The sequence below is a fragment of the Hemitrygon akajei genome, chromosome 8, assembly GCF_048418815.1.
Source record: "Hemitrygon akajei chromosome 8, sHemAka1.3, whole genome shotgun sequence".
Classification (NCBI taxonomy): domain Eukaryota; kingdom Metazoa; phylum Chordata; class Chondrichthyes; order Myliobatiformes; family Dasyatidae; genus Hemitrygon; species Hemitrygon akajei.
In genome coordinates, this window is record NC_133131.1 from 9,445,400 (window position 1) to 9,473,167 (window position 27,768).

At 42.1% G+C, this 27,768-nt stretch overlaps 1 protein-coding gene across 2 annotated transcripts in view; it reads right to left on the minus strand.

Moving 5' to 3' along the window:
* Nucleotides 1–27,768, minus strand: part of dph1 (diphthamide biosynthesis 1) — an 804,031-nt gene that overhangs the window by 708,390 nt on the left and 67,873 nt on the right. The window lies entirely within an intron of this gene.

A 27,768-nucleotide genomic window follows, 5' to 3' on the forward strand; every position in this document is an offset into this window, starting at 1 on the left:
GGGGACCACTGCTCTACAGGTATTTCGGTGTGCTGGCAGACCACAGGGCATCTTTCACCAAGTTAATCTCCAAGCAGCACTCTCTGGGTGTTCTTGGGAACAGATCATATTTATCAGCGTCCTCTGTCACACAGCCACTTGGGATGTACCGTGACACAGGCGTTGCGTTTACTCCACGCTCTCTTTGAAAACCCACAGTCCACAAAGAGGTGAGCAACCACCATGTCCCATTACAATCATACCACCAGCAGCGGAGTGATGGTCCAGGCGTGCAGTAAGGATCTGGACTGGAAGACAACCAGCCAGGCAAGGTCCTGGTGACTGTTAGTGTCAGGAACATGTGAACAAGATGCACATCTGAACTAGTCCCTCTTGTCTCTGTTTGGCCCATATTCTACGAAACATTTCCTATTCATATACCTGCTCAAATGTCTTTTAACTGCTGTTATCATACCTGCCTCAAGCATTTCCTCTGGCAGTTCGACCCATTTACACACCATCCTCTGCATGAAGAAGTTAGCTGAAAACAAGAAGAGTTGCAGGTGCTGGAATTCTAATTAATGAGGAAGCAAGTTGTATTTGAATGCCATGCTAATTCACACACCTGGTTGCTACTTTTGAACTTAGCCAGCAATCCCTCACTTGTGTGGCGTTTAAGCACAAACAGGGCAGTGTAATCAAATTAGCCGATAGCACAAATCTAGTGGGAAACAGTACAATGAGGAAGAGACCCGCCTAAGGATGTAGACTGGCTAACTAATCAGGCAAGAGGACAGCACATAAAATGTAAGTAAATGTTTTTCCATACCAGTTAGGATACTCTGCATCTGCAGAAGTGATTGGTAGGGGAGATGTTGAGAGGCTATTTCCTCCTACTGGAAACCCAGAACTAGGGGGCACATATTCAGGAGTTACAGCCATTTACAGCAGACATGAGAAGAATTTTTCACTCAGCAGTTTGTTCATCTTTGGAAATCTTAAGACTGTTTTAGATTCTTAAAATTTGGGTGTATTCAAATTTAGGGATTATATAGAGAGAATCAAAGCAAATGGAATTGGGGTAGGTTAATATCGTACATCTAGTGGTCAGTTAATACTGGTAAACATGAGAAAGTCTGCAGAAGCTGGAAATCCAGAACAATGTACACAAAATGCTGGAGGAACTCAGTAGGTCAGGCAGCATCTATGGAAGTGAATAAAGTCAACATTCCAGGCTGAGACCCTTCTTCATGAATGTTATTAATTATGCTGTTAATCTCTAAGTTAGCAAGGTGATTATATCATTTTTAAAGGATATAAGAATAGGGTCAGAAATGGTGTTGAACCATGTGAACCATGTGCCTGTGGAAGTGGGGGAATCAGATTCAATTTTAACATGGATGGGAGGGCTTTGGTCCAGGTATGGGTCAATGGGATTTGGCAGGATAACAATTTGGCATGGACTGGATGGGCTGAAGGGCCTGCTTCTGTGCCGCAGTGCGCTGCAACTCCAAGTAAAACTCAGGTAGAAGATGAGCCATGGCTTTCATGAATGGCAGAACATGTTTGATAGACTTCTCTTTCTTCTGCTGCTCCGGTTCCAACATGTTGAAGTGTCATTCACATCAGTATACTGAATCGTTATGAATTGATAAGCAAAGAAGAGAAAAAAAACAAACCAAATATCTTTAAACCCTCTTCCGCTATCACCTCGTGTTGTCCATTAATCTGATGACTGAAGTTGGTAATGTTTCATTCATGTCGGAAGATGGGCTACAGTAGTAATACTCACTGCCTATCCCAAAATGCCGTCAAGAAGATACAGTGAGTCACCTTCTTCAGCACTGCAGGCAGTGCATGTGGTGAATATACTCAGATAAAGATGTGAAAAATTTAAACCTTACAAGAAAATCTTTGCCAAGATTTTTATGACTGGGAATAAATGTAGCCCTTCACTGAGTGTGCCAAGTCTTGTTGTTTGTAAGGCATGCAATCGCTCTACCATAAACACTAATGCTTAGCATCCCTGCTTATTCACCCGCTCATTTCTTGGTCTATAAATAATGGGAACCAAGTCCACTTAATAGCAAAATGACGCGAGGACTAAAAGGAAACTTTAATGCAAGTTTTCCCTTTTGGCTTGCTGGAGGAGTACTCGAATCACAGTAAGACCGCAGAAACCGGCAGCAAGGTTCACAAGAGTCTGCAAGGAATTCATGTCTCAGGTGCAAGGTTGAAAAAAAAACTTAAATAGTAATCATATTCCATCAAAACATATAGTGAAGTGCATTGTTTGTACCAAAGACCACAATCTAAGATGTGCTTTGGACAGCCCGCAGTGTTGCCATGATTCTGGCATCAACACAGCATGCCCACAACTTCCTAACCCTAACTGGTACATCTTTGGAGTGTGGGAGGAAAGCAAAGCGCCCATAGGAAACCCACGTGATCACGCAGAGAACCAACAAACTTCTAACAGACAGTGGTGGGGACTCAACCCCAATCTTACAGCTGGAATTGTAAGACATCAGGCTAATTGCTATGCTACCACACCATCCACTAATAAATAACAATAAAAAATAAGTCAAGCAGAATTTCTTGTCCTTACTTACCATAGTTAATCTGGGCAAAATAAATGCACTGACCAGAGAAATAAGTAACATCTATATTCAACATTGATTAATCTAAAACAATCACATCATAAAAGTTATTTTACCACTGCAGGTTTGGGTTACTTTAACCAGTTTAATTATTTCCACTAACTATATCCCCTCTTCTATTCAGCCACATCGAATGTAGTAAGTGGCATACCAACTAAGTGAAAACAAAAATAAGAATGCAATGATTAAATTGTTCATAATATTTTAAAAAGTACATTACTACAGTCATCAAAGGCATCCCAGTGAGCCAAAAGCTTGTAATTGGAAATATCATTGACATATTAAAAGTGCAAAAAATTATCTTCTGGCCTAACAAGCGTGGTGGTTCCCAGTGTACGACAAGACTTGTTGTTTGTAATCTTTGTAAACACACTTCTGTATTGATGAGAAATTAATCTGCAACTAATAATTCCATCATTAAAAGCAATTTATCATATTGCACCTCGAAAATTAAATCGCTCTGTTTGAATACAAACTTCACCAAAGATCAGGAACAGTGCATATAGTCTAGAAACTGATTTCACACAAAACTGTAGTGCTAAGAAACATTTTTTTTAATAGATTAGTTTTATTTGTTACATGTACATTGGAATATACAGTGAAGTGCTTCACTACAATTTGAGAAGGAGAAGGGAAAATCGGATGTGTCAGTATTACAGTTGAACAAAGGGAACTATGAAGCTATGAGGGAGGAGCTGGCCAAAGTTCAATGGAACAATACCCTAGCAGGGAAGACAGTGGAACAACAATGGCAGTTACTTCTGGGAATAATGCAGAAGGTGCAGGATCGGTTCATTCCAAAGAGGAAGAAAGATCCTAAGGGGAGTAAGGGGCGGCCGTGGCTGACGAGGGAAGTAAAGGGCAGTATAAAAATAAAACAGAAGTATAACATAGCAAAGATGAGTGGGAAACTGGAGGACTGGGAAGCTTTTAAAGAGCAACAGAAGATAACAAAAAAGGCAATATGCCAAGAAAAAATGAGGTACGAAGGTAAACTAGCCAAGAATATAAAGGAGGATAGTAAAAGCTTCTTTAGGTATGTGAATAGCAAAAAAATAGTTAAGACCAAAACTGGGCCATTGAAGACAGAAACGGGTGAATTTATTATGGAGAACAAGGAAATGGCAGATGAGTTGAACAGGTACTTTGGATCTGTCTTCACTGGGGAAGACACAAACAATCTCCCAGATGTAATAGTGGCCGAAGGAACTAAGGTAAAGGATGAACTGAAGGAAATTTATATTAGGCAAGAAACGGTGTTGGATAGACTGTTGAGTCTGAAGGCTAATAAATCCCCGGGACCTGATGGTCTGCATCCCAGGGTACTTAAAGAGGTGGCTCTAGAAATCGTGGATGCATTGGTAATCATTTTCCAATGTTCTATAGATTCAGGAACAGTTCCTGCTGATTGGAGGGTGGCTAATGTTGTCCCACTTTTCAAGAAAGGAGGGAGAGAGAAAACAGAGAATTATAGACCAGTTAGCCTGATGTCAGCGGCGGGAAAGATGCTGGAGTCAATTATAAAAGAGGAAATTACGACACATTTGGATAGCAGTAGAAAGATCAGTCCGAGTCAGCATGGATTTATGAAGGGAAAAATCATGCTTTCATGCTTGACTAATCTGGAATTTTTTGAGGATGTAACTATGAAAATGGACAAGGGAGAGCCAGTGGATGTAGTGTACCTGGACTTCCAGAAAGCTTTTGATAAAGTCTCACATAGGAGATTAGTGGGCAAAATTAGGGCACATGGTATTGGGGGCAGTGTACTGACATGGATTGAAAATTGGCTGGCTGACAGGAAACAGAGTAGCAATTAACGGGTCCCTTTCGGAATGGCAGGCTGTGACCAGTGGGGTACCGCAAGGTTCGGTGCTGGGACCGCAGCTGTTTACAATATACATTAATGATTTAGATGAAGGGATTAAAAGTAACATTAGCAAATTTGCTGATGACACAAAGCTGGGTGGCAGTGTGAAATGTCAGGAGGATGTTATGAGAATGCAGGGGGACTTGGACAGGTTGGGTAAGTGGGCAAATGTATGGCAGATGCAGTTTAATGTGGATAAATGTGAGGTTATCCACTTTGGTGGCAAGAACAGGAAGGCAGATTACTATCTAAATGGAGTCAAGTTAGGAAAAGGGGAAGTACAACGAGATCTAGGTGTTCTTGTACATCAGTCAATGAAAGCAAGCATGCAGGTACAGCAGGCAGTGAAGAAAGCTAATGGCATGCTGGCCTTTATAACGAGGAATTGAGTATAGGAGTAAAGAGGTCCTTCTGCAGCTATACAGGGCCCTGGTGAGACCACACCTGGAGTATTGTGTGCCGTTTTGGTCTCCAAATTTGAGGAAGGACATTCTTGCTATTGAGAGAGTGCAGCGTAGGTTCACAAGGTTAATTCCCGGAATGGCGGGACTGTCATATGTTGAAAGATTGGAGCGACTGGGCTTGTATACACTGGAATTTAGAAGGATGAGAGGGGATCTGATTGAAACATATAAGATTATTAAGGGATTGGACACACTGGAGGCAGGAAGCATGTTCCCACTGACAGGTGAGTCCAGAACTAGAGGCCACAGTTTAAGAGTAAGGGGTAGGCCATTTAGAACAGAGATGCGGAAAAACTTTTTCACCCAGAGAGTGGTGGATATGTGGAATGCTCTGCCCCAGAAGGCAGTGGAGGCCAAGTCTCTGGATGCATTCAAGAGAGAGTTAGATAGAGCTCTTATAGATAGCGGGGTCAAGGGATATGGGGAGAGGGCAGGAACGGGGTACTGATTGTGTATGATCAGCCATGATCACAGTGAATGACGATGCTGGCTAGAAGGGCTAAATGGCCTACTCCTGCACCTACTGTCTATTGTCTATTGCATCAACAACCAACACAGTCCAAAGACACTCTGGGGACAACCCACAGGTGTCACCATGCTTCCAGTGCCCACGACTTACTAACCCACGTCTTTGGGATGTGAGAAGAAACCGGAGTACCCAGTGGACACCCACACGGTCGCAGAGAGAATGTACAAACTCCTTACAGACAGTGGCTTTACAGACCCAATCGCTGGCTCTGTAACGCATTGTGCCAACAGACCAGCGGAAAAGAAGCGAGTTTTTTTAGAAGCTAAAAAGATTACAGTGTCTGCTTTGCTGTTACATTCTCACAGAATGGTACGGAATAGAGGCAAACACTTGAAAACACAGAAATGCTGGAAATACTCAGTAGGTCAGGCCATGTCTGTGGGAAAAGGAACATAGTTAATGTTTCAGGTCAAAGACAACCATATTGCCCAACCTACCCATGTTAAACACAAATTTGACATGTTTCATAGGCATAGCTAATAGCTAATTCTGAAAAGGTTACATCATTATTCAAGTTCCAAAAGAAATTGTGAATAGAACCCTACAAAGGACTGTGAGAATGGCTGAAAGGGACACAGGAGACCCCCTACCATTCATTGGGGACATTTATCAGGAGCGCTGCATACACAGGGGCCTTAGTATTATTAAGGATCCCTCCCATCCATCCAGCATCCTCCTTGACTTTCTACCATCAGACATGAGACTATGATACATAAAAACAAGAACGGTCAGGATGAGAAAAAGTTTCTCCCCCCAGGCCGTTAGGCTTCTTAACTCCCAGCCCCATTGTAGTCCATTTGTCACTGGTTAATCGGTTCTATTTAATATTAATACACTTTAATTTGTTATTTATGTTTGATTCATCTGTAGATTTTATCCTTACCTTCATAAGTTATCATGCATTATGTGTTTTACACACTGGTTCAAAGATGTCTTGTTTCTATATACATAATATACATGTACAGTGCCATGCAAAAGTCTGGGCACCCCGGTCAAAATTTCTGTTACTGTGAATAGCTAAGCGAGTAAAAGATGAGGCAATTTCCAAAAGGCATAAAATTAAAGATGACACGTTTCTTTAATATTTTAAGCAAGATTACTTTTTTTTTATTTCCATCTTTTATAGTTTCAAAATAACAAAAAAGGAAAAGGGTCCGAAGCAAAAGTTTGGGCACCCTGCATGGTCAGGACTTAGTAATGCCCCCTTTGGCTTGTAAACTCTTTCTGTAGCCAGCTAAGAGTCTTTCAATTCTTGTTTGGGGGATTTTCTCCCATTCTTCCTCGCTAAAGGCTTCTAGTTCTATGAGATTCTTGGGCCGTCTTTCATGCACTGCTCTTTTGAGGTCTATCCACAGATATTCGATGGTGTTTAGGTGAGGGCCATGGCAAAACCTTCAGCCTGCTCCTCTTGAGGCAGTCCATTGTGGATCACCATCAATAACTCTCGGAAACGGGAGGCAAACGATAGGCTTTTATTAGCAGCAAAAGTGACCACAACAGCTTGGAGACTGAGGGAGGAGCAGTGCCTCCAATCGCCTTTATACAGGGGTCTGTGGGAGAAGCCACAGGAGCAGACAACAGGGAGCGTGTCCAGACAGGTATACACATAGTTTACCACAGCCATTACCCTCCACCTGGCCTTCACCCACTTGGACAAAAAAAAAGACACATACGTTCGGATGCTGTTCATAGACTTCAGTTCAGCATTCAACACAATCATCCCTCAGAAACTGATTGGAAAGCTGAGCCTACTGGGCCTGAACACCTCCCTCTGCAACTGGATCCTAGACTTCCTGACTGGGAGACCTCCGTCAGTCCGGATCGGGAGCAGCATCTCCAACACCATCACACTGTGCATGGGGGCTCCCCAGGGCCGCGTGCTCAGTCCACCGCTGTTCACTCTGCTGACCCACGACTGTGCTGCAACACACACCTCGAAACACAATCATCAAGTTCACCGATGACATGACTGTGGTGGGTTTCATCAGCAAGAACGACGAGTCAACTTATAGCGAGGAGGTGCAGCAGCTAACGGACTGGTGCAGAGCCAACAACTTGTCTCTGAATGCGAACAAAAGGGATGGTTGTTGACTTCAGGAGGGCACAGAGTGACCACTCCCCACTGAACATCGACAGCTCCTCGGTAGAGATCGTTAAGAGCACCAAATTTCTTGGTGTTCACCTGGCGAAGAATCTCACCTGGTCCCTCAACACCCGCTCCATAGCAAAGAAAGCCCAGCAACGTCTCTACTGTCTGCAAAGGCTGAGGAAAGTCCATCTCCCACCCCCCATCCTCATCACATTCTACAGGGGTTGTATTGAGAGCATCCTGAGCAGCTGCATCACTGCCTGGTTCGGAAATTGCACCATCTCGGATCGCAAGACCCTGCAGCGGATAGTGAGGTCAGCTGAGAAGATCATCAGGGTCTCTCTTCCTGCCATTACGGATATTTACATTACACGCTGCATCTGCAAAGCAAACAGCATTGTGAAGGACCCCCACGCACCCCTCATACAAACTCTTCTCCCTCCTGCCAACCGGGAAAAGGCACCGAAGCATTCGGGCTCTCATGACCAAACTGTGTAACAGTTTCTTCCCCCAAGCTATCAGACTCCTCAATACCCAGAGACTGGACTGACACCTTACTGCCCTACTGTCCTGTTTATTATTTATTGTAATGCCTGCACTGTTTTGTGCACTTTATGCAGTCCTGGGTAGGTCCGTAGTCTAGTGTAGTTGTTTTTTTTTCCTGTTTGTTTTTTTACGTAGTTCAGTCTAGTTTTTGTACTGTGTCATGTAACACCATGGTTCTGAAAAACGCTGTCTCATTTTTACTATGTACTGTACCATTAGTTATGGTCAAAATGACAATAAAAAGCGACTTGACTTTACTTGACTTGATCATTATCCTGTTGTAGAAGCCATCCTCTTTTCATCTTCAGCTTTTTTTTTTATTAAACAGACGGTGTGATGTTTGCTTCCAGAATTTGCTGGTATTCAGTTGAATTCATTCTTCCCTTTACCAGTGAAATGGTGCCCGTGTCACTGGCTGCAACACAAGCCCAAAGCATGATCGATCCACCCTCATGCTTAACAGTTGGAGAGGTGTTCATTTCATGAAATTCTGCACCCTTTTTTCTCCAAACATACCTTTGCTCATTGCCGCCAAGAAGTTCTATTTTAACTTCATCAGTCCACAGGACTTGTTTCCAAAATGCATCAGGCTTGTTTAGATGTTCCTTTGCAAACTTCTGATGCTGAATTTTGTGGTGAGGACGCAAGAAAGGTTTTCTTCTGATGACTCTTCCATGAAGGTCATATTTGTGCAGCTGTCGCTGCACAGTAGAACAGTGCACCACCACCCCAGAGTCCGCTAAATCTTCCTGAAGGTCCTTTGCAGTCAAACAAGGGTTTTGATTTGCCTTTCTAGCAATTCTACAAGCAGTGTTCTTGGTCTTCCAGACCTCAACTTGACCTCCACCGTTCCTGTTAACTGCCATTTCTTAATTACATTACGAACTGAGGAAACGACTACCTGAGAACGCTTTGCGGTCTTCTTATAGCCTTCTCCTGCTTTGTGGGCATCATTTATTTTAATTTTCAGAGTGCTAGGCAGCTGCTTGGAGGAGCCTATGGCTGCTGATTGTTGGGACAGGGCTTAAGGAGTCAGGGTATTTATAAAACTTTGAAATTTGCATCCCCTGGCCTTTCCTAATGATGACTGTGAACAAGCCACAGCCCTAACAAGCTAATTAAGGTCTGAGACCTTGGTAAAAGTTATCTGAGAGCTCAAATCTCTTGGGGTGCCCAAACTTTTGCATGCCACTGTATGTAGTAAAATGACAATAAACCACTTGACTTGACACACACAAGATACAGGACGTACCTGGACACGGTATTTAAATGCATAACAGATACAATATATGCATTTGAAACACATAATATTTTAATATTTTTACGATTGAAGAGATTTTTATCATAAGAAACCTTTATTTCTTGGGAAACCTACATCACACATTCACTTAAAAATTCACAGCACTATAACAGCGAAACAATATCACACCCAGGCAAATAGCAAACAGATTAAGAAGATCAATTGGAAGCAGGCAAATTGGATATATAAACTACCATTTTTAAAAACAAAAGCATGAAAGCAATGAGCAGCCAGAGAGGGAAAAAAAAATCAAAGAACTTGGATTGGTGTGTGATTAAATTGTTTTAAATGCAAATAATTCTGCTTAATCCTGTCACTTGCTTTCTTCCTTAAATTGAGGAATCATTGCTGGAAACAAGCTTCAGGAAATAATAGACTTAAAATGCAAAATCTGAGCTCAGTGGCCACTTTATTAGGTACAACTGTACATTTGCTCATTAATACAAATATCTAACTAGTCAATCATGCAGCAACTCAATACATAAAAGCATGCACACATGGTCAAGAGATTCAGTTGTTGCTCAGGCCTAACATCAGATGGGAAAGAAATGTGATCCAAGTGATTTTGACCATGAAATGATCGTTGGTGCCAGATGGGATGGTTTGAATATCTCAGAAACTGCTGATCGCTTGAGATTTTCATACGCAACAGTCTCTAGAGTTTACCGAGAATGGGGTGAAAAGAAAAAAAAAATTCAGTGAGCAGCAGTTGTGTGGGCAAAAACACCTTGTTAGTCAGAGAGGTCAGAGGAGAATGGCCAGACTGGTTCAAGCTGACAGGAAGGTGACAGTAACTCAAATAACCACACATTACAACAGTGGTGTGCAGAAAAGCATCTCTGAATCCACAATATGTTGAACCATGAAGTGGATGGACTACAGCAGCAAAAGTCAATGGACGTACTGTAGTGTAGAAAGTTTCGGAACCCTGTAGAATTTTCTCATTTCTGCATAAATATGACCTAAAATGTGATCAGATCTTCACACAATAACACAAAAAAAATTATATTTGTTCATTTATTTATTGAGAAAAATGATGTAACATTAAATGTATTTGTTGGCAAAAGGATGTGAACCTTTGCTTTCAGTAACTGGTAACTAGATCTGCTTTATCTAGTTTTAGGACTTGTGTGAAGATTTGATTACACATAACCAGGTCCAAGAACAACCTTCAACCGTACAGTTTCTGAACCAATTGGCACAACCCTAATCACTACACCAGAATAGCAACACTGTAAGCACTTTGCAATGAAATTGTTTTTGTTCTAATTATGTTTCTTCTAAAAATTTATGTTTATGCTTTTGTTGTGAATTCTGCTTACCTGATGCTGTGTGTTTATGATGCTGCTACAAATATGCACTTGTACATAGATGTACTTGGGCAGCTGACAATAAACTCGACTTTGACTGAATATTTTACCTTTATCATGTTCACATCTTTACCTATATCTGTTTAAGTTTTTGGCTACAAGCTGAAAATTACTGGCTCAAAATTCCAGGAAAGGATTTCCATTCATTCCTCCATGGAGAGGAATAAATAGTCCACATCCATCAAGGCCATCCTTTCTTCTCGCTGTTGCCATTCGTTCAGGAACAGCTATTACCCTACAACTATCAGGCTCCTGAACCTTCACTTACCTCAACTCTGAACTGATTCCACAACCTATGGACTCACTCTCTAGATATATACATGATCTGCAACTCATCTTCTCAATAAGATTTAGTTTTTATTTGATCAGCTTTGTCTTCTTTTGCACACTGGTTGTTCATCAGTCTTTGTTTATGTATAATTTTTCATAAATTCTATTGTATCTATTTGCCTTACTGTGAATTCTTGCAAGAAGATAGTATATGGCAACATATACGTATTTTGACTTTGACATTGCAGCCCATCAGGATTGGAAAGGAAGGGGATGGAAGCCAGAAGCAGGTAGAGGGAGAAGGAGAAGTGCAGGCTGGCAGGTGATAGGTGAAACCAGATGAGGGTAAAGGTGGGTGGGTGGAGAATGGGGGGGAAATGAAGTAAAAAGCTGGGGGGTGATGGGTGGGAAAAGTACAGGCAGGGCAGAAGGAGGAATCTAATAGGCGAGGGCAATGGACTGTGGAAGAAAGGGAAAGAGGAGGAGAACAAGAAGGAGGTGATGGGCAGATAAGGAAATGAGAAGGATAACAAGAATGAGGAAAACAAATTAGAAGCAGCAGCAACTTATTCAGCTTCTTGCGCCTTCCTTGCCAATTAATACGATATTGGCTGATCTGATTGAAACCTCAATTTCCCACCTTCCACCCCTTGTTTATCAAGTACCTTATCAACATTATAAATTTTCAGATTCAGTGTTTCTGCCACCCTTTTGCTGATGACAGTTCCAAAAACTAAAAACAGTCCGAGAGAATAAAAATTGCTACATCTCCCTCTTAAATGGGTGACCTCTCACTTTTTAAGCAAGGATCTCTTGGTTTAGATTTTCGAACAAGAGTAAACATCCTTTCCACACCCACTTGCCAAGACCTCACAAAATCTTCAATCTGTGAATATTTATTTAGTTAGAAATAAAGTGCAGAACAGGCTCTTCTGGCCCAACGAGCCTCACCACCAGCAACCCATCTATTTAACCCTAGCCTAATCACAGGACAATTTACAATGACCAATTAACCTAACAACCTGTATGTTTTTGGACTGTGGGAGGAAACTGGAGCACCTACATATAAAACTCCTTACAGAGGATGCCACAACTGAACTCGGAACTCCAACGCCCCAAGTGTCATGCTGATCACTGAAGAATCATCCCCTTTATCTCTTCAAAACTTCAGCAGACGTAAGCCTAGTCAACCCTTCCAACTGCCTCCTTCATGGTATTCAAGTTATAGTCAATGTAAATTTATTATCAAAGTATGTGCATGTCGCCACATACTACCTGGAAATTCGTTTTCTTGCAGGCTTTTACAGGAAAATAAAGAAATACAATAGAATTAATGAAAATCTATGCTGTACATAACCATATAAACTATACATAAACATATATTGTCAGACCAGATATATACAGAATCAGACAGTAGGGAAATAGGCCCTTTGGCTCACTGTGTCAGCTCTGCACTAACCCTATTCTTTTGGTTGTATCCTATCAATTCCTCCCATTCCCCTTCCTATCAAAATTCTTTGCACCTCCCCATACTTGGGGCCACAACAGTAACTACCAAAAGAGGAAGCTGAGGCACACAAGGGAAAGCCACATGGTGACTAAGAGGTGCAAATTTCACAGCAAATCAGTTACAAACTGGGGCTCTAGTGCTAATCACTGAAGTATGGTCCCACCCTATTCACCTAAACATCCTTTCCTGAACTCCGATACATTAATATCCTTCCTTAAATAAGGTGGTTGTCACTGTACACAGCAGCCCAGGTGGGATCTTGCTTATGTGCAATATGACTGAAGCATAACTTCCCTTCTTCTCTAGTCAATTCCCTTAGCAATAAGCAATAGCATATTACTAGCTTTCCTAATTACCTGCTGAACCTGCTTACTTGCCTTTTGCACATCCTGCACAAAGACATCCAAGTCCCTCTGCATTCCAGGATAATAATTTAATCACACAAGTCAAAATTGGAGGAGCAAATAAATCTGAGGTTAAATTTATTTGTCACATGTACATCGAAACATTGAATCATGCAGTGAACTGCATCGTTTGCATCAACAACCAACACAGACTGAGGATGTGCCAGGAAGTGTTGCCATGTCAACATAGCATGTCCATAACTTACAAACACTAACTTATAATGTCTTTGGAACGTAGAGGAAACCCCACAAGGTCACAGGCAGAACGTACAGACTCCTTAGAGGCAGCAGTGGGAACTGAACCCCAATCACTCATCAAGAGCTCTGTAAAGCATTATGCCAACCACTACACAACCATTCTGGGTAGTGTATAGTGGGGAGAAGGCTAAGCAGATGAGTTGGGGGGTGGTGAGTAGATGAACAATATTCTACTGGGAATGTCACTTTCTTGAACGAGTTCCAAGAACTCACTTAAATCTTCTGACAATTAATAATCAAGGACATTTTGATCAAGTAAGCCGCATAACCAATACCATACGTTCACACCATCACTTCACTTTATCTACAGATACTTCAGAAATAAACTATACATAAACATATATTGTCAGACCAGATATATATCAGGCAGTAGGAAAATAGGCCCTTTGGCTCACTGTGTCAGCCCATTCATAATATCACTGTCGTGAAATTTGTTCTTTCACGTCAGCAGTACATTGCAATACATGATAAAAAAAATGTTACAATCAGATATATATATGTATATATAGATAGACACATACGCGCACACACACATACGTACATACAGTGCCTTGTAAAAGTATTCAGCCCACAAACTTTTGTTCGCATAAATGAATATTAAAACCAGGAATTTTACTCAATTTAACTGAGAATTTTTACTTGTGAATCACCTGCTCTTTTTTTCCCACAGAAGACTCCCAAACACAGGGAAAACTGTAAAGCATGAAGAACTAAAAATTCAAACACTGAAACGACAGCTGTTCAAAAGTACTCATCCCCTTTTGCTCAGTACTCAGTTGAACCACCTCTCGCAGCTATTATAGCTAGTAGTCTTTTTGGATAAGTCTCTATTAGCTTTGTACAATGTTTTGAAGCAAGATATGCCCATTCCTCCTTGCAAAGGTTGCTCAAGCCGCATGCAGTGTAGTTGGGGAGCGCCGGTGGACAATAATCTTGAGGTCTTGCCAGGGATATTCAATCAGGTTAAGGTCAGGATTCTGGGTGGGTCACTCAAGGACATCAATTTTCTTCATTTGAAGCCAGTCCAGGGTTGCACTGGCAGGTCATTGTTCTGCTGAAAGGCTTCTTCCCCAACTTAAGCTTTCTGGCATAGGCTAGGTCTTTTATCAAGGATCTCTCTGCATGTAGCAGCATTTCAGTCCCTGATGCTGAAAAGCATCCACACAGCATGATGCTACCTCCACCATACTTTAGAGTAGGGATGATGTTACCTGGCTGATATGCAGTATTAGACTTACGCCACATGTGCCACTTAGTGTTGAGGCCAAAAAGTTCCACTTTAGTCTCATACGACCACAAGGACCTCATACGACCTTCTTCCACATCTTTGCAGTATCTTATAGGTGATGCTTTGCAATGTGTTAAAGGGCAAGGAATGCTTCTTTTTAAAACAGACAGGTCTTCTTTTTTGCCACACTTCCATAAGTACTCCTTTTGTGCAAGGCCTTAGAGGTTGTGGAGCCATGAACCATCTCCAGTTGCAGCCACTGTCTTCTGCAACTCCATCAGAGTGCCTTAGCGTCACTGTAACCTCTCTTACAAGTGCCAATTTTCTCCAGCAACTACATTTAGAGATGTGGACTGACCTGGGCAGTGTGGCTGTGGTTTCATATATTTTCCACTTTTCTCACAATGGTTTACACTGAGCTCTGAGGTATGTTCAGTCCCTTAGAGATGGTCTTGGACCCTTCCACAGATTTGTGCTTCGTCATGATAAATACCCTGACTTCTCATGAATGCTCTTTTGTCTTCATTTTGGTTTGGTCTGTCCTTACAGAGAGCGGGTGTATTTATTCTTATGAATTCGTTAAAATAGATGATCCTCCACTTTTCTACATTAACAAATTGGGTGAGTTGGTGAGGTAATATACAGAATTACACCTGAGGAAAGTTAGCATAGTAATTGCAAAGGGAATGAATACATTTTCAGCCTCACAATTTTGGTTTTTGACTTTTAGTACATTGTTTACAGGTTTTGGAATTTTTCTTTTCCTTTAACATGTTCTGTAGATTAGCTCTAAAAATCCCACTTCAATATATTTCAAATTTAGAAAATGAGGCTGAAAAATGTGAAACTAGTTGTGTGGGTTGTATACATGTTCAAGGCGTTGCAAATTAAATTAAGTAAGTAGTGCACAAAGAGATAAAACAAATAGTGAGGTAGTGTTCATGGTTGCATCGTCCATTCAGAAATCTGATGGCGGAGGCAAAGGAGCTGTTCCTGAAACACTGAGTGCACACCTTCAGGCTCGTGCATCTCCTCCTTGATGGTAGCAATGAGGAAAAGCCCAAATTAATACTCTAGAGAATGTCTAAGTGCCACTGGACACAGTGCTGCCGTAACAGTTACAACTTCACGGGGAATAAACAGGTTTCTTGATATATCTATAATAATAGCCCATTCGTCAGTACAAGCACCACTGTCCATCAATGACAACAAACCTCCAAGACAATCACTGAGAGTGCTGACAGATACTAATGGTGTGAGAGCAGACCCTAAGCTTGAATTATAAGGCGAAAGAATGCAGCTAAGCCTAAAGGGACTGTATGGCAATAATCTTTCTCAGAGCAGAGGGTGTGCTAAGGTTGTTGCAAAGCACCAGAGCTGCACTCGCTCAGGTTAGAATGTCATCTGGAGCCTCTCAACAATGTGTGTGTTAACTCTCTGTAATTCACTGGAGATTGAATTCTGGCAATCTTGTAGCCATTACATCACAAATTGAATCCTTCAAGTTATCACACATCAATTGAACGCAATACTCCGTCGACATGCTCAACACCTGCCGGCTGAGAACTGGGGAGGTGAAATTGCTTTTCAGCCAGCACTCTGTAACAAGAAGTCAGGTTTAATTGTTATAAATGATACTAGTGTGGATATATATCTATTATATAAAAAAAATAATGGGTGACCAAGAAAGATCACAATGGAAATAATCTCATCTGAGTGTTCGTGGAACAATAAACCACTTGAGCCTTCCTTTCAGCAAAGACAGGAGAAGGATTACTGGGCAAAGCACTTGACTTTCAGGAAGTTCCACTAACAGACGTAGGGGAGCTTTATTGTGTTCACCATGGCAACGGAGAATTCCTGGTTGCTCGCCAAAATGCTTGGGGAGGGTGGTGGGGACTTACAAAACAAAACCCACAGTAGCATAGTGGTTAGCATGACACTATTACAGCTCAGGGTGTCAAAGTTCAGTTCTGGTGCCATCTGTAAGGAGATTGTACGTTCTCCCCATGACCACGCGAGCTTCATCAAGTTTCCTGCCACAGTCCAAGGACATATCAGTTAGTAGGTTAATTGGTCATTGTAAATTGTCCTGGTAGCGGGGTAGAGATGTCAAAGGAGGTATAAAAACTATTCCTCCCTCCACTAGACTGCAGGTCACCCTTGAGCAAGGAGTAGCACCCGCCAAGCCCCTGATCAGGGTCACGTGAAGCCGTGGGATCAGGATTGATGCCAATCTGTGAAGGGTATTGATAATGGCTGGGGTCACCCGTCTTGTAAAGTCACTGCCCAAAAGGCGTCAGTGGCAAACCACTTCTGTAGAAAAATTTGCCATGAACAATCACGGCCATGGAAAGACCATGATCGCCCACATCATACAGCATGGCACATAACGAACGAATGAAATTGTCCTGTGATTAGGCCCGTGATGAATAGGCGGGTTGCGTGGCAGCGGAGCTCGATGTGCGGAAGGGCTTGTTCCGCACTCTATCTCAAAATAAAAATATAAATAAATAAAAGCAAGGAAGTGATTGGATTTTTTTAATGTTAAAATTTAATAACATAATGGTTAGGCACTTAGTGTTGCAGAATACAGCATTAATACTAAGACTTTTGACAGTGTGGAGGATCAGAGGGATCTTGGGGTCCAAATCCACAGGACACTCAAAGCCACTATGCAGGTTGACTCGGTGTTTAAGAAGGCATACGGTGCATAGACTTTCATCAACCGTGGGATTGAGTTCAAGAGCCAAGAGGTAATGTTGCAGCTATTTAAGACCCTGGTCAGACCCCACTTGGAGTACTGTGCTCATTTCTGGTCACCTCACTACAGGAAGGATGTGGAAACCATAGGAAGGGTGCAGAGGAGATTTACAAGGATGTTGCCTGGATTGGAGAGCACACCTTATGAGAACAGGCTGAGTGAACTCAGCCTTTTCTCCTTGGAGCAATGGAGGATGAGAGGTGACCTGATTGAGGTACAAGATAATGAGAGGCATTGATTATGTGGATATTCAGAGGCTTTTTCCCCCAGGGCTGAAATGGCTAACATGAGAGGGCATAGTTTTAAGGTGCTTGGAAGTAGGTACAGAGATGTCAGGGGTAAGTTGTTTTTTTTTGGTTTTTTTTGGTTGGTTTGTTTTGGTTTTTTGTTTGTTTTTGGGTTTTTTTTCCCCACACAGAGAGTGGTGAGTGCGTGGAATGGGCTGCCAGCGGCCGTGGTGGAGGTGGAAACAATAGGGTCTTGTAAGAGAATCCTGGATAGGTACATGGAGCTTAGAAAATTAGAGGGCTACGGGTAAGCCTAGGTAGTTCTAAGGTAAGTACACAGCTTTGTGGACCGAAGGGCATGTACTGTGCTGTAGGTTTTCTATGTTTCTATCCCTATTCAGTTTATCTCCTTCACATGCAGAGACTGGGTTGGCTGCTCTATATTAAAGACTTTGCCCGTCACTGATGTACAAATGTAATAAAGCAGAAAGATTCTGGAGTAGGGCAAGATAGAGAGAGATGCTAGAGAAAAAATATGGGATGAGTTGAATTTAATGCTGTATGGTGAAGTCTCAAGGTGAAGTAAACAAGTCTGCCACATGAAACAGAGCCAGCATCACCTCAAGCAGTCTTAAGAACTAAACAATCTTGAACACAGCAGAATGGACATACAATATATTCTACAGAGTGGGCAAGAATATTAAGTCATTTTATGACAGTATAAAGGACCTGATTTATAGGGAAAAGCTGAATAGGTTAAGACTATTCAACTTTTATAGGTTAAGAGGAGAAGAGGTTAAGACTATTCTCCGGAGTGTAGAAGATTGAGGACAGATTTGATAGAGGTATACAAAATTATGATAGGGTAAATGCAAGTAGGCATTCTCCACTGAGGTTGGGTGAACTAGAACTAGAGGTTATATGTTAAGGGTGAAAGGTGAAATACTTAAGGGGAACCTGAGGGGGAACTACTTCACTCAGGGGGCGGTGTGAGTGTAGAAAGCTGCTAGCAGAAGTGGTGGATGCAATTTTTAAGAGAAGTGAGGATACATACATGTATGGGAGGGGTATGGTGTGCTATGGTCCAGGTACAGGTCAATGGGACTAAGAATAACAGTTTGTCATGGACTAGATAGGCCAAATGGCCAGCTTCTGTGCTAAAATGCTCAATGGCTCTAATACTTAGCATATTATTTGCTGAGTTCGACTGGGGATCAGAATAAGGGAGCAAATATCTTCACTCAGGGGTCTATAAATCACAGACTCTCCACACCAAATCCGACACATTCCAGACAGAGGAGGAGATATTTAGATGCCGTATGGAGATTGGGCAGGAAAGTAAGCTGGGTGTAGATAATCAGCCAGAACCTTAATGAATGACAGCGTAGGACTGAGGGGCTGTTTGACCTGCTCAGGCTCTGTTTAGGAAACTGCAGGAAGCTGTGCAAAGTAAAGAGTCTCTCAGGAGCAATCTGTGAATGCAGCAGCTCCTAATCCCGTCCCAACTTCACTAACACTGGAAATCCAATCCTGGAAGCTTGAGCTTGTAGCCAAAAACTTTAACAGATACATGTAAAGATGTGAACTTGTTAAGGGTAAAATATTCATCAGTTTATTGTCAGCTGCCCAAGTACATATATGTACAAGTGCATTGAAAAACATAAGGAGCAAAGACATACAGCATCAGATAAGCAGAATTCACAAGAAAAACAAATTATATCAAATTTTTAGAAGAAAACAGAATTAGAACAAAAACACCCAATTTCATTGCAAAGTGCTAACAGTATTGCTGTTCTCATGTAGTGATTAGGGTTATACCAATTGGTTCAAAAACCGTCTGGTTGAAGGAAAGTAGCTGCTCTCGAACCTGGTTATGCACCTCCTGCCCGATGGTAACTGTGAGAAAACAGCATGGCCAGGATGGTTAGGATCTTTGATGATGGCTGCTGTCTCCTTGAGGCAGCGCCTGATGTATCAATGGTGGGGAGAGATGCACCATGATGCATTGGACTGAGTCCATTACTCTCCGCCTCTTATAGAAGGGAGAATAAAACTACAGCTATGAAGATCCCTACGGCACCTGGTGTCCCTGTGATCTCTGTCTCGGATGCCAATGTCAGGCTGCCTTTTAGGAGGCCTCAAATGAGTACCTGGTAAGGCTCTGGAAACTGTGCTAATCAACTGGCAGGGCTGTTCAAAGACATTTTCAATATCTCACTGCTACAGTCGGAAGTTCCCACTTGCTTCAAAAGGGCAACAATTATATCAGTGCCCAAGAGGAGCAGCTAAGCTGTCTTAACAACTATCATCCAGTAGCATTCACATCCAGAGTGATGAAGTGCTTTGAGAGGTTGGTAATGGCTAGAATGACTCAGCAAGGACCTGGATGCACTGAAGTTTGCTTATCACAATAGGTCTACGGCAAACGTGATTCACTGGCTCTCCACAGGAATTTGGATCATCTGGACAACACAGATACCGATTACAAGATGCTGTTTACTGACTACAGCTCAGTATTTAACACAATCATTCTTACAGTTATGATTGAAAGGTCCAGAACCTGGGCTTCTGTACCTTCCTCTGCAACTGGATCTTTAACTTCCTAACTGGAAGACCACAATCTGTGTGGATTGGAAATAACATCTCCAACCTTGCTGACAATCAATGCTGGTGCACCTCAAATGTGTGCTTAACCCACTGCTCTACTCTCTCTACACCAAAGACTGTGGGCGAGGCACAGCTCAAATGCCATTTATAAATCTACTAATGATACAATCATTTTTGGTAGTATGTCAGATGATGGCGAGAGGGTGTAGAGGAGCGTGATATACCAACTAACTGAATGGTTTCACAGCAAAAACCTTGCACTCGACATCAGTAAGGCCAAAGAACTGACTGTGGACTTCATGAAGGGCAAGACAAGGGAACACACTCACAAGTGGAAAGAGTGAGCTATCTCATGTTCCTGGGTGTCAATATCTCTGGGGATCTAACCTGGACCCAACTACAAAGAAGGCACAACAGCGGCAATATCTCTTTAAGAGTTTGAGGAGATTTGGTATGTCACCTAAAACACTCGCAAATTCCTACAGATATACCATGGAGAGCACTCTAACTCACTGCATCCCTGTCTGGAATGGGGAGGGGGGTGTGGTGGGGCCCACTGCAGAATCTACAGAGAGTTGTAAACTTAGTCAGCTCCATCATGGGCACTAGGCCTCCATAATATCCAGGATATCTTCAATGAGCGATGCCTCAAAAAGGAAGCATCCATCATTAAGCACCCCCATCACCCTGCATATGCCCACTTCTCATTGTTACCATCAGGAAGGGGGTACAGAAGCCTGAAGGCACACACTCAATGTTTCAGCAACAGCTTCTGCCCCTCTGCCAGATGACTTCTGAATGGACATTGAACCCATGAACTACCTCACAAAGTTTTTTAATTTCTATTTTTATATATATACATATACACACACACATACATATACATACACACACATACATACATATATACACACACTTTATGCAATTCATCATTTTTTTCTATTAAAAACTGCATTGTACTTCTGCCAAAGTTAACAAATTTTCTCGACATATGCGGAGATATTAAAGCTGATTCCGATTCTTACATTCCTATATATTCGAAATGCCGTACCAGACCATGATGCAACCAGTCAGAAGACTTTCAACACTATATCTATCAGTAGATGTTTGACAGCATACTCAATGACAAGCTGAACCTCCTAAGAAAGTAAATACACTGGTATGCTTTCAATATGACTATGGAGACCTCAAATGTAATGGAGTTGCCCTGTGATTTTTTTCCATTTCTTCAGCCCCATGCTCATAACTACCCTTCAAGCATCCATCCCCTTTAATTAACAAGGCAAGTTCCTGCCACTGCCTGTAGAGAGCGAGTCTGTTCTCCCTGTGAACGTGCGAGTTTTCTCTGGGTGCTCCATTTTCCTCCTGCTTTCCAAGGATGTACGGGTTAGTGAGTTGTGGGCATCTACGCTGGCTCCAGAAGCATGGCAACACTTGCGGGCGGCCCACCATAATCCTCACTGATTTGATTTGAAGCAAAGGACTCCGATGCTCTCTGATGTTTCGATGTACACGTGACAAATAAAGCTAATCTTTTATCATTACAAGTTCAAACATCACCATGGCTGGAGTTACATAACTCCAGAAGGAAAAGACATATCTGGTAATGAAGATCCATAAAACTACCAAATCGATAATCTAATCCAAGACCACCCACAGTCATAATCACATATCCAGTTTCAGATAGTGTTACTGAAGTCAGGCGACAGCTTACTGGTAGCTCAAAAGGCACGAAAATATAACTAAAAACATTAATAACACTTTTTCTGAGGTAACTTATGGTAAACTATCGCACCAAACAATGAAGAGGCGAGTGAGGGCAAAGCTGTCTCCAGCGCTGAGCCATGCTGGTGCGATGCAAAGTCAGCGCATAACACGCTCGAGACAGAGTCAGAGTTGGAGCAAGCGATTCGGAGAGGAGTTGAGGCAGAGGAGCTTTGGTGCCCAACCACCTAAACTGGGAGTGAGGTTGGATCAGTCTATGCACCGAGCCTATTTAGAAAGGTCGAGAACGGTTTCGGGCTGAGTGGTAAGGTTTAGGCCCAGAGCATTATTGCTGCAGCAGGGCCCAAGTCCTAGTGCACGGCACGATCTGGTGTTTGAACGCTTTAAACGTCAGCCCAGACAGACTGGAAAGGCAAGACATTGGGAACGGAGGCAAAGATTGAGGCGATTCCGCGATGTTCACTTCCCTCTGCACAGCGCTGAGGCTGTGAGACTGCTCCGGCTGCTACGCACTTCGTGTCTGCAAGCTTTGTGGCATTTGCCCTCTGTATGATGAGCTGATACTGAGGCTATAGGCCTATTCCAGCAGCTCTGGGATTTGGGCCCATGGACTCAACTTGGTTCGGAATGCTGTTGTTCCTTTTTCCTCTTTCTCCGCGCATTGGGTTTTCATCTTTTTTTTTAAATGGGGTTCTTTCGGTTTTCTTGCTTTGTGGCTGCCTGCAAGCAGACAAATCTCAAGGTTTTATACATTCTTTAATAATAAAGGTACTTTTGAGTCCTTTGAATTCATGGTTACTGTCACTGCTTTTCAATGAGCTCCCAGCAAGGGCACTATTTCAGCGGGGCATTTCGCCCATGCCATCAGTTGCAAGTCTGGCCTTTCACTGTGTATGATTTGCTCAGCAGTCGAGCCAAGAAGCAACAGAACCTAATGCTACTTGGCAATAAGAGGCAGAATAGCCTCCAGTTCCTTCTCTCTTCTCTCACTCCCACCTTCACACATACCGATTAGAATTCCATCGGTTACCTTGCTGAACCATTCATCATTTTATAGGACTGATTATAAGATCTCTGGTCAGCAATGATCCCAAGACTGACTAAGCATTAGAGCCATTAAACACAGCATGATATGGACCTTCAATAGTCTTGCCCTTAATCACAGACCTCCAAAGCACCCAATTAAATATAAATTTGCAACAGTACATGTTCTGATCAAATGCCTTCACCCAAGCAGAGGCCACAACCTCCAGTGTTTTAACAACTAGAAGAGCAATAACCAATAGGTCCTTGACCCTTTAAAAAAAAACAATTAACCTACCAAATCTAACAATTATATTCTTGTGCAAGGACATTAACATATAACAATTTTCCACTAATTATGTTTTCTGAACTGATTTACCTTCAGATGAAATCCTCATGTCTGATATTTTAGCCAATTTTTAAAAATACATTAAAATAATGGATGTGCGAATATTTTGAGTGATATTAATTGGAGAATCTATTTCCAAGTTCTGGTGTCATTCACATGCTAGGTGAAATATAATAGTCATTCACGGCAATCATTTTACTTACACCCTCTCACAAGGAAGTTTATAAAATATAAAATACACAAAAATAAAACTATAAAGATCATAGAACAGGATACCTAAGAAATAAAGGAGAAACAAAGTGGTTGAAGCAGAATCTGTGGGCAGAGAAAGAGAGCAAAGATTTCACCTCAGTGGTCCGAAACATCAACTATTTACTCTTTTCCATAGATGCTGCCTGACTTACTGAGTTCCTCCAGCATTTTGTGTGTATTACTAGTCTCATTCCCACTTATTTTCCTCATACTGCAACATACTCCCTCTTATTTGCCCCATTTCCCATCAAATCCATCAGCTAGTCCCCTGTCAGGCAGTGTGGCCCATGGTGGCCCTGGGTCTCTGCTCACCTGCTCCATGCCTTCCCCCCACCACCAGTGTCAATCCCTCGACAGTCAGCACTGCGTTAGAGCCACACCACGACAGGGAGCTCATGTCTAAAGGATTCTCACAACAAGGAACATCCTAGTAAACAACAAGGTTTGTTTCTGTCACATTTCTAATAAACTGCTGTGCATAAGAATTTCACACTAATTATGTTTTCAGCACCAATTTAACTTTAGGTCCTCTGGGAGTTAATAAATCATTGAATCAACTTATTTAATTTAGTTTCATAGACTCTTAAGAGTTACCCAAGCTCAGGAACAGACCCTTTGGCTGTCCAAGTCCAAGCAAGCCACCTAATATAATCCTATCTGCTTGTGTTTGCCCCATATACACTCAGTGGCTACTTTACTCGGTATCTCCTGTACCTGAGTGTGTCTTTGTTGTCTTCTGCTGCAGTTGCCCATCAACCTCAAGGTTTGACAGGTTGTGCATTCAGAGATGCTCTCCTGCACACCACTGTTGTAACGTGTGGTTATTTGAGTTACTGTCGCCTTCCCGTCAGCTTGAACCAGTCTGGCCGTTCTCCTCTCATTAACATTTTCATCCAGTGAACTGCAGTCACAGGGAGAACATACAAACTCCTTACAGAACTGGCGCTGGAATAGTTATGCTGACATCTACGCTATCGTGTCACCCACACTATTTTCTAAAATTTTAACTTATAGTAATTGTTTATGTCTTGCTGGATCAAAACGAATTTCATGATAATAAATCTGATCCTGAAGCCACTTACTTTCGCTTAGCTTTGCTGTGTCGGCAAACCCTTCTCAGTAGCCCTTCTGATACGAACTTAAGATTTGGTACAAAGCACATCTGAACATGTTAATGCTCCACCTGTTCAGCTCAATTGTCAGTCTAATGGCAAAACAGGACATTGATCAGGGTAGATACAAAGGCATATAGAGCGTTAGCCTTAATTAGACAAGGGATGGGGTTCAAGACCCGTGAGGTAATGTTGCAGCTCTATAAAACTTATGTTATAGCCTGGTTAATATTTTTACTGCTATGCCTTAGGTAGTTCATTTTAGCAGTCTGTTCTGCTTTCAGTCTGCTTGGGTTTGAGCTGAGATAAGGGGCTTTATTGTTCCCTTCGGAATATGGTGTCAGCCAATCAAGATAGTGGAATTGGGAGAAGGTTCTGGAGGACGCTAGGCGGAGAGGTTTTTGTGAGGGACAGTGGTGTGGGTCGAGGTCTGTCTGGTGGGAGCTGGGAGAGGACAGGAGGGAAGATGGCTGAGGATGCCATTCCTGTTGCACAAGATACTTTGTGCAGATGAATGGTCTCAAGGGGGAAAGGACCAATACTCTCGTGGGAGAGCCCGTTTGTTCGAGATAGATTCTGAGCAATATTCAGAAGGCGGTGTGTGCTTTCACACAGACTGACGGTCCAGTGCATAAGTTACAGGCAAGTTCAAGATGAGCTCCGACTTACGTGCACATTTGACTGTTTAATTAGAATAAGCCCTTTTTGTTTTTTTCTTTCTTTTCTTTAATAACTTTGATTAAATTAACATGCATAAATATACTTTCTTTATAATTGTATGCAGTGTACAACCTGTTATTTCTTGCCAAAGCCAATTGCAGGGGGGCAGTAAATCACACAGCATTCACACATACCGGGGTTTGGGTGGGCAAGACATCCTGATCTCACGGGTTTGGTGAGACGAAAGTCCTGTAGACCCTATACATACAGAACCTGAGAAAAATGTAGGTTTCTCACCAGAGTCCAGTGGCTGTTAGCGAGGGGCTAACGGAGACATCAAGTTAAATAGGGGTCTCACTTACTGTGTTCATTTCTGGTCGCATCATTATAGGAAGGACAAAGAAGCTTTAGAGAGAGGTGCAGAGGAGACTTACCGGGATGTTGCCTGGACCAGACAGCATGTCTTATCAGACTAAGTTAAGTGAGCTAAGGCTTTTCTCTTTGGAGCAAAGGAAGATGTGAGCTGACTGAGGTGTATAAAACAATGAGGCATAGACTGAATGGATAGCAAGCAAATTCTTCCCAGGGCAGAAATGGCTAATACATGGGAGCATAACTTTAAGGTGACTGGAGGTAATATTTTTTGTTACACAGTGGTAAGTGTATGGAACATGCTGCCGGGGTGGTAGCAGAAGCAGATATATTAGGGACACTTAAGAGACTCTTGGATAGGCCTATTGATTAAAGAAAAATGGAGGGCTATGTGGGAGGGAAGGGTTAACTGATCTTTGAATAAGCTAAAAGGTTGTACTGTACTGTTCTAAACATTTACCCATTTCCTGAGATTAAATCAGTCATTCTGGGCTCTCCACCATAGAAAACTTCCTCTCACCTTTAATCCTGATGAGCCCAAGTATTTTATACATTTTATACTTCTGGTGAATCACCCCTCATTTTCCCATACCCCAATAAACATTCTACTCAATCATTCTTCATAGATCAACACTCTCACCCTAGAAATTAATAAATCATTCTAACGAACCTATCTGGAATGTCCCGGGGTGAGACAACAAGGACAATGAAGGCCACAATCATTAAAAATTGAGGCGCTTGGGAGATGACAGTATTAACTACATGTTTGAATAAGTGCCCTGACATTCACTGAACATGCATGGAATCAACAGTATAGAATTTTTATTCACTTTCTTATTTAAATTTATAGTATCCTCCTTGGACATAATGATTGAGGAGAATAATTTACTTGCGCTACTTAAGTTTGGCCCAGTAACACTGCCATTGTCCAACTGAGGGCTCAGGTAGCTAATCCTTCATCCCAACCTTGTGCCAGGTATTGAGGCAATGATATTGCTCACTAGAGAGTAGCCTACAGGTCACATTTTCTTCAGTCTGAACATCATTCCGATCCATAACAAAGTGAGCCCCGCCCCATATTATCCTCTATGCGTTTCTCACTTTGATCTCAGTCTCCCTCACGACTTCAGTGAGGTTTAGCACATGCTCAATGAATAGCATCTCATCTCTAACTTGGCACATTAAGACCATAAGACATAGGAGAAGAATTGGACCATTCAGCCCATCGAGTCTGCTCTGCAGATTTAATATCCCTCTCAGTCTCATTCTCCAGCTTCCTCCCTGTAAGCTTTGACACCCTTACTAATCAAAAACCTATCAACCGCCACTTTAAATAGACCCTATGACTTGGCATCCACAGCTGTCTGTGGCAATGAATTCCATCCTCTGGCTAAAGAGATTCCTCCTCATCCCTGTTCCGAAGGAATGTCCATCTATTCTGACGCTGTTCCTTCTGGTCCTAGACTCTCCCACTACAGGAAACGTTCTCTGCACATCAGCTCTCTCTAGCCTTTCAATATTCAAAATACAAAAAAAATTATCAAATTACATATATGCCACTACACACTACCCTGAGATGCATTTTCTTTGGGCAATCACAGTAAATACAAAGAAACACAACAGAATCAATGAAGAAGCAAAGACAAACAACCAATGGGCAAAAGACAAACAATTCTGTAAACTCAAAAATAAAGAAAAAGACAAACTAATAATAATAAATGAGTGAACCCTTGAAAGTGAGCCCAGAAGTTGTGGAGTGAGTTCAGTATTGGGGTGATTGAAGTTATCCGCATTGGTTCAGGATCTGGTTCAATACTCGACGAGAACCTTCACAAAGCTCAGCAAATACAAATTTTCTGCCTACATTTAAGATTTTCAGCATTCACAGTGTTTTTCTCCAGTGACTTTAGATGACGATTTTGCCTCTCCTATTGAGCACTCCCCCAGACTGATTGTTCGTCCCATGTCCCATTACCTCTCGATTTTGCCTAGCAGGGGTGAGCAGCAGCTGTCAGCAACATTACTAACCCCAAGACAGGATCAAGTTCAAATTCAGAACTTGCAATGAATGCATTACACTCATCCTCATCCACAGCAAAATGCTTTTGGAGAGAAATCACCACTGTTGCATACAGGAACACAAGTCACTTTATTCCCAACAAGACCCAGCAGGAAACGAAAAAAAATGAGTGACTAATTC